Genomic DNA, 13,409 nt, shown 5'->3' with positions numbered 1-13,409 from the left:
AAATGTATTTAATATATAGTTTTTAGAAAAAGTAAAAAACGAATTGAATACTCTTCTTACAGAAATATTGAAGCTGAATTAAATTGAGAATTCATCATTTAAAAAGCAAGGTTAGTAGATCATTTTCATACTCTAAAAATTAAATTAACATGAGAAAAATTTTTTAAATCAGTAATTACAAATATAAACTTCATAAATAGTATTTTATATTTTTGACGATAGCTGGCTAGTCTGAAATTTCAGTGTTGACACTCACAGAATTGTCCTGAATTCTGAATAATTAACGTTAATTAGCAATTGCTTTATGGCCCTGCTAGTATCTCTAAAATGTATCAGTGTCCATCTAGTGATGGCTTAGGGCTGTCTTTTTGTTTAGGTCTTGTGGATTTTAAGGTTCCAGAGCTGGTGGTTGCTGTCAGTAGAGCTATGGGGCCTGCCTGCTCTCTCTGCGGGGCCCTGTGCATGTCGACAGATGCTGTTAATTATATACAGCCTTCAGCTGCTCTGATAAGGGGCCCATTCATTCCCTAAGCCAATTTAAACTATGCCTTTTGGTGATGTTGCCTTCAAACTCTGTTGAAATCCCCTGGCAACATTCCACCAGTTTAGAAGCCTTATTGTTTCAGAATGTAAGAATAATTTGAATGAATATAACAGAGACACTGTAGACAGAATCTCAAATATTTAAAGGAACATGTGTCTGTCTTTTAGTATAATAAATAAATATCTGCTGGTTAGCTTCATAATCTCATTTGAAGCATTTGTGAAATATTCAGACATGCCAAATTCTAATTTCAATTGGGAGAATTTCTCTGTGGCTGAAAAATAGTATTTGGAAATTCTCCCAAGTTGTACAGTTTATTGATTGTTAGAAGTCCAAGAATAAAAACATAAATAGCTGAAGGAATAACGTGCCACCAGTTGGGAACCTGCCTAACCTCTGGGACCTGTGAAGCAGAGAAAATTGTCACAAACTTTCTAAAAAGGCTGCTGACCTCTTGTTTCTTAAGTATCTGTGGTTCCATGTAACTTTGAGTAAAATATAGTGGCACTTCGTTTGTTAAATGGATAATTTAAACTGGTTTTACATTTGTCTGTATTAACTTTTTTTTCCTGATGTTTGTTTTTTGTTTTTTCTTTTGAAGTATTAGGTTTTAAAAGATCTGCTGCTCTTCCAGGTAAGGTGATGTGTTATTTGTCTCAATATTGTCTTAGAGCGATAGTCTCCATGTTACCTTCTAAGGATTCTTCCAAGCTTAGTTAGTGAAGGAAAGGATAGAAGACTGCCTGCTTGAAAGATTAAGTATGAAGACCTATTTAGTACATGCAAAGTAGGAAAAAAGAAACTGGAAGAGTGATACTTGGTTTATGGGAGTTTTTAAAAGATCTTCCTAGTTCAAAAACTCAGAAGCATCAAAGATTTCATTAACGTATCATATGATTACAATTTTACATTGACAGTACTTGGGGTGTGCTTTACAATTTTACCATTAAAAAATCAGGTTTTAGTGAAAAATACAACAAAGAAAGGGAAAAGCTACCCAATTTCCAAATTCCCAAAACAACTGTGTTAACATTTGATGTAATACATTCCAGACTTCTTTCTCTGCATGTGCAGATAAGCAGATACACAATACACATCTAAGGAGAAGGATAAATAACCCCATGTTGCTTATAAAAACTGGCTCTAAATACTAAAAATGAATCACCCGTGGTCACTCAACTAATAAAAATGGCAGAGTTGAGATGTAAACTCTTCTCATTTTAAATTGCTTTTCCCCCACTGTTTTTGTTTTTGTTTTTGTTTTCCTTTTCCTTAAATGGTATTTACGCATTCCAGGCTCATTCACCTGTTACTTGCTGAGGGTTACCCGTACATCTAGCATGGTACGGCAATACACAGGTACATACACAAAATCCGTGACATCAAAGGTGTCTTCATTGTCTTGGTCCATTCAGGCTGCCGTAACAAATACCATCGACTGGATGGCTTATACAGCAAACAGCTATTTCTCACAGTTCTGGAATCTTCAAAGTCCAATATCAAGACTCTGGCAGATTTGGTGTCCGGTGAGGGCCCACTTCCACCTTGCAGGCTGCTGGCTTCACTGTAACCTCACATGGCAGAAGGGAGAAGGCAGCTCCCTGAGGTCTCTTTCATCGGAGCACTAATCCCATTCACGAGGACTCCACCCTCATGACCTAATCACCTCCCAAGGGCCTCACCTCCTAATCCATCACATTAGGGACTGAGTTTCAATGTGTGAGTTTTGAGAGGACAGAAACATTCAGTCTCTAGCACTAGTCTTCTCTCCTTGCCTTTCCCTTTACCTCAAGGCAGGTAAGAATTAGCCTACTGGCAGGAATTAATTCATTTGGACCTTTCCTACTTTTCCATGCCAGGGCTCCAGTAACCCGGGACACACCGAGGTGCTGGGCACAGTCCACAGAGACCGCGGCTGGCGTGTTCTTTGCCTCCAAAGCCAAGGTGACCAGCCTTGGCTCTTCCACCCTGGGAACTTGAGCCTGTGTGATGGGTGGGGATAAATGGCAGTGCTCAGGGCCCCAGGGGTTCTGCTGCGAGACGTGTCTACTTCCTAAGGAAGCGTTCAAGCCAACAGTAGGATCTGCACGGGGCTAGCTCCTGGAGAGTGGGCAGTGGGGGCACTGGGCTAACTGAGGGACACTAGCAACGCTAAGGAGGGGAGCAGAGGGATCTACGTGTCGGAGACTGCACTGAAGAATAAATGCTAGGTCTGTGCCGTGACTTAACTATTGGACATTCTGGGGTCTTGGTGAAATTTATAGTTAAAGATACCAGGATTGGAAGGTTATTTTCTGAGACCCTCCTACAAAACGAAAGATTCACATATACTTAGAGCGATTGAAATAAATCATTGTTTTTTTTTGGTCTGTTTTGTGGCCTCACTCTATTGGTTTTATTTATTTTTGCAGTTTAGTTGACTTATAATATTCTGTTAGTTTCTGGTGTACAGCATAGTGATTCAGTTATACGTATATATATATTCTTTTTCATACTCTCTTTCACTGTAGGTTATTACAGGCTATTGAATGTTACACAGTAGGACCTTGTTGTTTATCTGTTTTATATATAATAGTTTGTATCTGCTAATCCCAGACTCCTCATTGATGCCTCCCCTCACTTTCCCGTTCGGTAACCATAAGATTATTTTCTATGTCTTTCTGTTGTGTAAATAAGTTCACTTGCATCATTTTTTTAGATTCCACATATGAGTGATGTCTGGTATGTGTCTTTCTCTGTCTGACTTTCTCTTTCTCACTTAGTATGATAATCTCTGGGTCCATCCATGTTGCTACAGGTGGCATTATTTCATTCTTTTGTATGACTGAGTAGTATTCCATTGTATATATATTTATGTATCGTATCTTTATAATAAATCATTTAGTGGAGAGCAACTAACACCAAGAAATTATATATTATTCAAGAAAAGATAATAAAATTTCTGTGAAGAGAGTCACAAAATCTGAGTTAGACAGGAAATAAACAAGTGTGAACCAAAGCAGCCAGGGGCTTCATTTATTCTTACATCTGTGTGGTAAGAAAGTGGGAAAGTCATGGCCTAGAGTCTGAGTCCAGGTTCCAGGGGGAGATCTGCCAGCGGGATGTTCCAGTACATGGACATCATTTCTTTCTCAGGGTAAGTTTTACCCCAAATGTGTTCTGAAGAGGTCTCATACCATGAGATGTTTTGCAGAAAATGATTCTAGAGTCAAGTAAGTTTGGAAAGCCCTGCATAATAGAGCTCATTTCTTGGAAAAGACTCAGAAAAATTCCACTGATGTTTCAAAAACTATCCTGACCTCAGGATACTTTCTTCATATAATATATGTAGCACATTCTGGAGCAAAATTAGGGAAATAATGCAGTTAGATATTTGCCCTACAAACCTTGCTGTGGGGACTCTGTCCAGATGAGGGGCCTGGGTCAGTTAGAATCTGAGAAGTCCGGTCTTGAGACAGAGAAAAGACACCGTGCTCTCTGTCCACTTTCCTCAGACCCATACTTAAGCTCGGCCCTCAGAGCTTACCTTTTTAAGAAAGACAAGAAGAAGAAGGCAGAAGGTAAAACCAAAAGAAAAGAAGTCATCTGAAATAATGACAGTTTTCTCCCTAAAGCCTACACTGCCCAGTGTCTATTTCTACTCCTAGGCCAGCTCACAACAGAGTGTCATTAGCAGCAGTCTGGGTCCCACACCACGGCACCCACCCTGTTGCATGTGACTCACCATCTCCTTGACCTTGGCCCATGTCAGGAAATGATGAGTTGGGGGTACCATTAAGAAAGCATTGGTCAAAATATCCAAGAATCCCTGAATCCGTGTCACCCTGAGGGAGGTGTAAGCTCATGTGTACCCACCCTCACATGATCACACACACACACACCCCCTAAAACATCAGTGCGAGAGAATGTCAGTTACTCGCTGGAGGTTTCGTTGTAAAGCTGCAGTGCAAGACACTGGTACGCTGATGAGCCCCACAGACTCGGGTCACCAGAGGAACCTAGAATGAGAAGCAAACCAAAGACCTCTGTCTTCTTCCATCTTGGAGCCTGAATCTGACTGCTGAATCTTGCCCCTGCCAGGGAAAGAAAAGGCCAAAGCACCTCTGCTGGTGTGAAGAACCAAAAGGGAAAAAGCCAGTTTGCCCTGATGTCTAGCAAGATGGTCCCTTGGCTATCCACCCAGTCCTGATGGGAGGATGGGAAGATGGGAGGAGGGCTTCCAGGCAGAGGATGCTCACTGGGGAGCTGCCTCCAGACTCACCTCATTTCATAAGGGAGAAGGAAGAAGGGCAGGGAGACCCTGGCCCTTTTTCTGGAGGGGGCCATCTAGGCAGCCAGCTAGTGTGGCTTAAAGGCGGCTTAACTGGCCCATCCTCCACCAGCTGACCTCCTCCGGAGAGAGGTAGAGAGAGATGCCGTGCAGACAAATAAGGTGGAAGGACAACCTATCCTCCACCAGAGCCCACAACACCTTCTGTAAGCAGAGTTCGAATTCCTTTTTCCCTCACTTAATTTTGTTTGCATCATGACTCACTGCCTTTCAGTTCATTTATGCACTCTGTGTTAGTTACTATTGCTGTGTAACAAATGCCTCCCCCCCCCACAACTTAGTGGCTTAATGCAGCAAATACTTATTATCTCACAGTTTCTAGGAGTCAGGCATCCAGGCATGAGTGGTCACTCACACACAAGGCTTTGGGCTGGGCTTGTAGTCATCTTGAGGCTGAATTTGAGATGGATCCACTCCAAGCTCCCACAGCGGTTGTTGGCAGGACTCAGTTTCCCTCGGGCTGTCAGACTGAGGACCTCGCTTCCTTACTGGCTGTTGACTGAAGGCTGCCTGCTGCTGGCTTCATCCTAGCAGGCAAGTGAGAAAGCAGGAGAGGGGTGTGAGCAAGGCGCAAGTTGCGTCTTAATATTTTTAATCTCATAAATGATAACTTCACTCCCTTTTGCCTTGTTCTCAGTTAAAAGCCAGCCACTCGATTCAGCCCACACCCAGGAGGAGATTACACAAAACTCCTGTGATGGTTAATTTTACATGTCAACCTGACTGGGCCATGGGGTGCCCAGATATTTGGTCAAACGTTTTTCTGGGAGTTTCTGTGAGTGTATTTCTGGATGAGATCAACATTTAAACAGCTAGATTGAGTAAAGCAAGTTACCCTCCCTAATATGGGTAGGCCTCCTCCAGTCCATTGAAGACCTGACTAGTACAAAAGGCTGACCTCCCTCCAAGTCAGAGTGAATTCTCGCCGATCAGTCTTCAAACAAGAACATTGGCCTTCTCTGGCAGTGGAACTCAGACTGAAACACTGGCTCTTCCTGGACCTGGGGTCTGCCAGCCTTCGGACTGGAACTGCGTCATTGGTTCTCCTGGTTCTCAGGCTTCAGACTCAAACTGGTGCTAGGTTATTGGCTCTTCCAGGTCTCCAGCTTGCAGACTCACCCTACCGGTCTTGGGACTTACTCACAATCTCATAAGCCAACTCCATGTAATAAATCTTCCTTTCTATATAAGTAGATGATAAAAAAAAAAAAAAAGGAGATACATACATAGGTGGGTAAGTAGATAGATCAATAGATCAATTGATCCTTTTGATCTTTTTCTCCAGAGAACCCTGACCAACACAGGCATGATACCAGGAAGCAGGGAACATTGGGTGCCATTTTAGAAACCTACCTAATATGCACTGTGAATTTTATTACATATTATCTCCCTACTTAGAGAATTACAATTTCACTGTGTACTCTCTTTCTCCCATTTATCTTGACTTCAGTCCCTCCCCTACCATCACGTGCAGCACTAAATCCAGAAAGGAAATAAATGCCCAGTGTACCACAGACATGCAGGAAGTCCTTATTAACTACAGTGTTAACTCAGAAGGCAAGAACCAATTATGTTTAGATATTGAATATTAAATGAGCCTAGGTTAAATTTAGTTTTCCCGATTAAAGTGAGACAATTTCCCAAATATCCATCTACCCTACAGAACTCAAAGGAAACTGGCCCTTATTAAATGATAAACTAGCATTTCAACAGAGTATTCTTCTACTGGTGGGTCCTAGGAGTTATTCTGCTATTTGCAGTGAGAGGTGGGAAGGTTAAGTCTTAACTTTTAGTTACCTCTTTAACCTCTCTTGATCAAGGCTGACTAAGACATTAATGAAATTAACTTTAAAAATAGTAACTGACTCCTTTTTTTCTTCTTTGTAAAACTGGTTCATAATTATCAATAACAAAGCAGTGTAAATGTCTAGTGATGGCTGATTTATTGTCAATTTATTGGATTTGCCTGGTTACAGGTTAACTGCTTTGGTTTGTGGATTATCCTAGCAGCCCATGAAATAAGATTACTTTCCTCCCTGGACAGATTTTCTCCCAAATGGCCTTGGTAATTAAGAGGCATCTGATAAGATCTGTTGGTAGACATCTGAGTGGAAAGAGCTGCCTTATTACTAACCCCACTCCCACCCCACTGTCCCTGGAAGGCGACAACATTGGGCCACTGTAGCATCTTAACCAAATTTATTGTACAAACCAGTTAATCTGCAGTGGGCTAATAAGGAGTTTACTGCAGCTTGAAGGTTTTTTTTTTTAAACCTGACTAACGACATACGTATAGTAAAATACCCAAAACTAAGTGTATATGCCTCAGTGAACTTTTATGATGTAGCCACCAACCACATCAACATATAGAACATTCCTTTCACTCCAGAGGGCTGCTTCATGCTCCTTCTCAGTCGATACCCACACCCCGGAGGTAACCACCATTCTGACATCTATCACCATGGGTTAGTTTTGCCAGTTCCTGAGCTTCCTGTAAGTTAAATCCTGCAGTATGTGCTCTTCTGTGTCTAGCTTCTTTTGCTCAGCATTATGTCTGTGAGCTTCAGCCACACGTAATCGTAGCTTGTCCTTTCTTATCACTGTACTGTACTCCTGTGTGTGAACATACTTAAGTTATTCATACAGTCTACAGTTGGTGGACATTTGGGTTGTTTACACTTTGGGTGTATTATGAAAGGAAGCTGCTATAAACATTCTTGTGGATGACTTTTGGTGGGTCAGGTCCAATGCTCATTTCTCCTAGGTAAATATCTGGGAGTGGGATGTCTGGGTCACAGCAGACAGTTTTCTCGAGTGGTTGTACTGTAACAAGCAGTGAGTAGAGCTCCAGTTGCATATGGCACAGGATGGGCTCCCTGGGAAGAAGGCTCCTCAACAGAGCTTGGTGTGTAGGATGTTTATTGCCCCTGGGATCAACCCCTGGGAAAGGGAGTGGAAGGAAGGAAGATGGACAGAGGGAGAGAGAAATTGAGCTGCAGTGCAGAGCCAACCACACCTGGGGTACCGGGAATTAGAATGGCCCCTTGAAATTATCACGAGTTGGGCCAAGTAGGCTAGTCCTTTGTGCTGTCCATCCAATGGTCACTGTGACCTTGGATGAGATGTAGCTGGTGCAGTTGTGAAAGAACTGGGGATGGAGGTTGTCAGCACTCTAAGAATCTGGGACAACAATCACTTCATTGAAAGGAGATCCAGGCAGTGCCTCGCAGTGTCTACCTACTCCAGACACCCACACGCATACCTAGAGCTGTCAGGGGCTTTCATTTTAGTTATTCTGGTGGGTGTGTGGTGGTATGTCATTGTGGATTTTACTTCTCCTCTAAGGTCAGTAATATTCATATGCTAATTGGCCATTGGTTATCCTCTTTTGTGATGTACCTGTTCGTGTCTTTTGCCCATTGTTTAAATGGGTTGTTTGTCTTTTTCTTGTATATTAGTATTAGTTCTTTATATTTCCTGGATGTATATTTGCAAATATACTATCTCAGTGCAGAGTTTGCCTTTTTGCAGTCTTGCAGCCTTTTGATAAACAGAAGTCCTTAATTCTAATGAAGTCAATCTTCTCTTTTATGATTAATTAATTTTTGCATTCTTTTAAAGAAGTCTTTCCTTACTTCAGGGTTGTTCTTGAACCCCAGTCCCTAAATGGTATGCTGAGTTGGCCTTAGCATAGAATAATTGTAGAATAATTATTTTAATCATACAGAAATTGTGGAACAAATAGAAATACAACTACCATTATTCATTAGTCTTTGTTTCATATTATTATTGAAACATTTAATTGATAAGTTTGGCTCTTGGCCAGGGTTTCCCTAAATGTATTTTACCAAAAGAAAAAAAAAGGGGGGATTCCATGATCACATAAGTTTGAGAAACACCTGGTTTTAACAAAGTCCAGTAGGCTCTCTACTGTAGTTCCTTGAGGTCTTCAATATCCTAATGTATATTCTGTAACTTCAAGAGCAATGGCAGATACTTTTCTGTCCCCACATTATTTGACCATAGAATGCCTTATCTCCAAAGCATTTCGCAGGACTAGTGTTTCACAAGTTACTAATTTAGTAAATATATCTCAAGACAATATAATATATATATTAAATATATATATATAAAGTATATCTCAAGACAAAATATATCTCAAAAGGAGACAAATGTTTTGATATCCAACAAAAAAGAGGTCCAAAAAACTGAATCCAAGAGTCCATAGTGATATTTTAAAATATCACTAAAAGTAAAGGGTGGAAGATTAGCCATTTTTTACAGGAGAATGCTAGTTAATAAATATAGAAAGACATAGAATCAGGAAATGGTCATTTTGCAATCCCCCACACAAGAGCAGATTCAGGCAAAGATCAACAAAGAACGCTAAGACCACTGGGAAAAAAGAGTATGGGGAAATGAAACATTCATATGGTCTCAATGCATCATTCCATAAATTGTTTCTTAATTGCTAAGGGGAAGAAGTAGCTTTTCAGTGGAAAGATGTGGCTGACACCAAATGAATCAAATGATCAAACTTAGTACCACCACCAATGGCACCAAAATCCATCATGGTCATCTGCTGTGACACAGTGAGAAACACCTCATGTCACCTACATGGTATCCTTGCCAAAAACATCTACCCCTAATCTAATCACGGGAGGCAATCAGGTAAGTCTCCATCATGGGCATTCCACAAAAATAGGTTTTGATACTTCAAAAAAGTTTGTCTCAAGAGACCAAACACAGGAACTGCTGTTCTAGATTTAAGGAAATGAAAGAGGCATTTCTAAGAAGAGTGGAAACATTTTTCCTGACTCCTTGTCTTTCACACGAGCAATGTGGTTCCACTGGCAAATTTTTATTGTACATAGAACATTTCAAAAGAAGGAAAATAGGGCCCCACCCCATGAGAGTACTTCAAAATCTATATGTGGATGTGGATCTCTGTAGAAAACACTAGTCTTTCCCCTGATCTGGAAATTCAAGAACCTCCTTCCACTGCAGATTGTAGCTAACCCTTTACTGCTGAGAATCAGTGAATTAAGGCTTTTCCTTTAACGTATGTGATACTCATAATACTTGCTGCCCAAAGAGCCAGACTTCTGATTTTTTGCCAGCTTTATGGCTGAATGATATAAACTGAAGAAAACCCAGGTTACTGTTGCCCTGTGGCCAGACTGAGAGCAGATAAGTAATTATGGAGTTTACCCTGTAACAACTGAATGGAGGATTCAGGATAGACATCAGTCGTCCCCTTTAGACCAGTTCAAAGTTCCATCACACTCTTCCCTCCTTCCTCCCTCATTTCATTCCTTCCTTTTGCCTCATTTGCCACCAGCGTGGCCCCATGTGGCTGGATTCTCCCCACATCCTAAATACAGACAATCGCTATTTAAAGCATTCACTTTATTTCCTTTGGAGAGTGATTTTGGTCTGGTGGTTGCTCTGGTTGTTTTTTCTAGCAGTAAATTAGCTCACTTTAGCAATTCCCCGTGTTTTCATTCCCCACTCAGGGACGTGTGATTTGTAACTAAAACAAAACAAAGATGCAAGGAACTCTTCTCATTCACTCACACCACTGGTACTCATTGTGTAATTTTTTTAAATTACGGACTTTTTTTTCCCCCACAAACGTCATGCACAACAAAACTGATTTCTCAGCATCTATTTTAAACCAGGACAATAGTGGTTGTTTATGTTTGTCAGACTGCCTGCCTGCCAGGACCTCTAGGACCTCCCAAAGCTGCCCGTGGCCAGGGCCTGGGGCCAGGTGGCAAAGGCACGAAAGAAGCCCTGAACCATTGGCAGAATTGGCTGCGACACTGGAACCAGCTGGGGAACCAGGGCAGATGTTTCCTGGGACTCAAGGGAGAGTCTTGAAAGAGGTGGAAAACCCTAAAAGAATGGCTAGCCTTCTCATCATTACTTGAAGGAATTCCAAAGAGGAGCAAAAGAACACATCTTCTTGTTTTATTATATCTGCCGAGTTCCTAATGTTCCTTCAAAATGACTCTTGTCCTCTTTTGCCTCCTACAAGGATTTGTCAGCCTCAGTCCTGAACAAATATTGTCTGACATATTAGCACATCAGGAGCTTAGAAAAATATAATTAAAGGTAAAATGTACTAGGACTGAATGATACAGATACCCTAGTCATTCACTTCTAATTACATTTGGATGGATTCTCTGTTGCCATGGAAACTCTCTATCCTTAGGAAATTTTGGAGGCAGGGATCTCCTCCAAATTTCACAGTTCTGCATCTTAAAGAAATTTCTTGTTCTATTTATGAGTTTTGAAGATATTCTGCAACTTTCTGTTAGGACAACAGGCAAACTTAGCTGTTGTCAGTTGTTCAAAACAGTTGACATAAAAGGCATTGTTTGCTTTTCATCGCTACAAATTGTTACAAATGTCATTGCTATAAAAATCACTACAAATTCCATATGAAATTATTTTCTTTACTATCTGCAGGTTGGTTGATTCATTAATCTTCCATGTCCAACATGGTAACCACTAGCCACGTTCGCATGTCGCTATTTAAATTTATGTTAGGTAAAATTAAATAAAATTAAATTATAATTCTTCAGTGGCATTACTAGAATTTCAAGTCCCTCTAGTCACATTTTAAGTGCTCAGCAGACTTAGGCAGTTAATGGCTATGTGTTAGCGTAGATATAGACCATTTCAATCATTGCAGGAAGTTCTATTGAATGGCACTACATTAGAATAAAAATTGCTTGCATCAGACCTATTCAGTGTTCTTTGCTCAGAAACAAGAGACTTAGCACACATATGCAAGGCTAGTTTTATGAGTGTGTAACTTGTGTAGTCATAAATGGCCTTGCACTTATGAAGGACCCCATGCTTGGTTTAATGCTCTTCCTCACAATCTTGAAATTCTTAATGCTTTTGAAACAGGGACTTCGCATTTATGCCCTGAGCTTCTCTCAAATTATGTCGCCAGTCCTGCAGATATGAGATGGACCTTGGATGCTGAGTTCTTTGTTTCCCTTCCCTTGTAACTGGTTCTTTTTCAGTCTCCTTTCTTAAAATCTTTAGGGAGTAAGAAAACATAGCTGGCACTTGGGGTAAAAAAGTCAGGTGCCTGGAATCCTTTGGGCCATCTCATCAGATACCCTCCTCTGGGATTCAGCTTTAAATAACGTCTGTTTCCAGGAATGCCAGAAGCCTAAAGCTGCTCCAATATTAAGGGAAAGTTGAGTCCTCTTTTGAACAGATGTTTTCTAACAAGGATTCTGAGTTGCCCACAGTGGAATTCTTTTCCCTTAAACAGCATTGCCCAGAGTTCATGTTTAAGCTTTAGCCTGATTGGTTTTATTCACCATTTATTCATTTCTTTATTCTCACAATCATTCATTCAACAGATGCGAAGCATCTATTATATACATGTCTGAATAAAAAAGTACATGACACTAACCTACTGTTGCCATCTGGTAAATTATGGGTTGCAATTAACACAACATTAACAATAGATACAGGAGGACTGTAAAATCAAATGCAGCCTGAGTATCATCAAGGATTTATTAGCTACTATCCATGTTTCCATGGTCACATTAAAGTGAAAACAATAAAAACAGGATGAATGTAGCAGTAATTCTGACTGATTCATGTGTTGTGTTATGAAGGGACAAGATTTCTTCCAAACCAAATTTTAGTTATTTTTCTTTTCAAAATATATACCTGCCAGACAAAGAAAAAATAGCACAGGTAATAACAGTGTTAGTAACAATAATACCTTAAATACCAAAGTCATTTTCACCTACTTTGGGAGTTCATTGCATGAGGTGCTTTTCTGAAAATTTTTGATTGCTGATTATATTTGAATTAAGCTAGCGTTTCTATTGGTGTTGCATTCTGTGAGCTTGTATGATTCAAGTGTGTACCAAAATGGCAGGGGAGACAATATGTGATTAAACTGGTCAAGAAAAATTTGCAAAGCCGGAGACATTCATGCTGAGAATCCAACAGTCATTTGTAAAAGTGTTCTTTTCTCCTTTCAGTATCTTGGGGGCTGGCAGAAAATCATACCACAAAAATTGACTAGAAATAAGGGTAAAGGGAATATAAAGTAGAAAAACTAGGGGAAAAAAGGGATAAAGTTATTATTCACAACATATGCCAGATGGTCCTGTATTTCTGAAAGCTGAGCCCTTCCTACTTGATCCTGTGTTCCCTGATAGCCAAAGTCAAAGCCAAAGAGGAAAACAAACTGTACAATTCTCAGTGTACTTGAGATAAAGAACCAGGTCTGGAGGTTTGTGCCAGACGTTCCCAGGGATTCCCCATAAGGGGAATACAGTACAATGGCGCACACGACACCATCAGCCCCATGGTGGGGACTTTCTAGTGTTAGTCATGCTCCCTGTCACTCCTTTATTGTTTTCAGTGTTCACAGTTAATAGAACAATTTTCTAGATTTTCAGCAAAGGGGCAGGTTTTAAATATTCCACTTAGAGTATTACAAGATGCTGAGAGCTTCTGTTAGTTTCCTATTTCAGGCACAGCACTAAT

The sequence above is a fragment of the Camelus ferus genome, chromosome 14 (assembly GCF_009834535.1).
Source record: "Camelus ferus isolate YT-003-E chromosome 14, BCGSAC_Cfer_1.0, whole genome shotgun sequence".
In the NCBI taxonomy this organism is placed as follows: domain Eukaryota; kingdom Metazoa; phylum Chordata; class Mammalia; order Artiodactyla; family Camelidae; genus Camelus; species Camelus ferus.
This window is presented reverse-complemented; position numbering follows the sequence as displayed.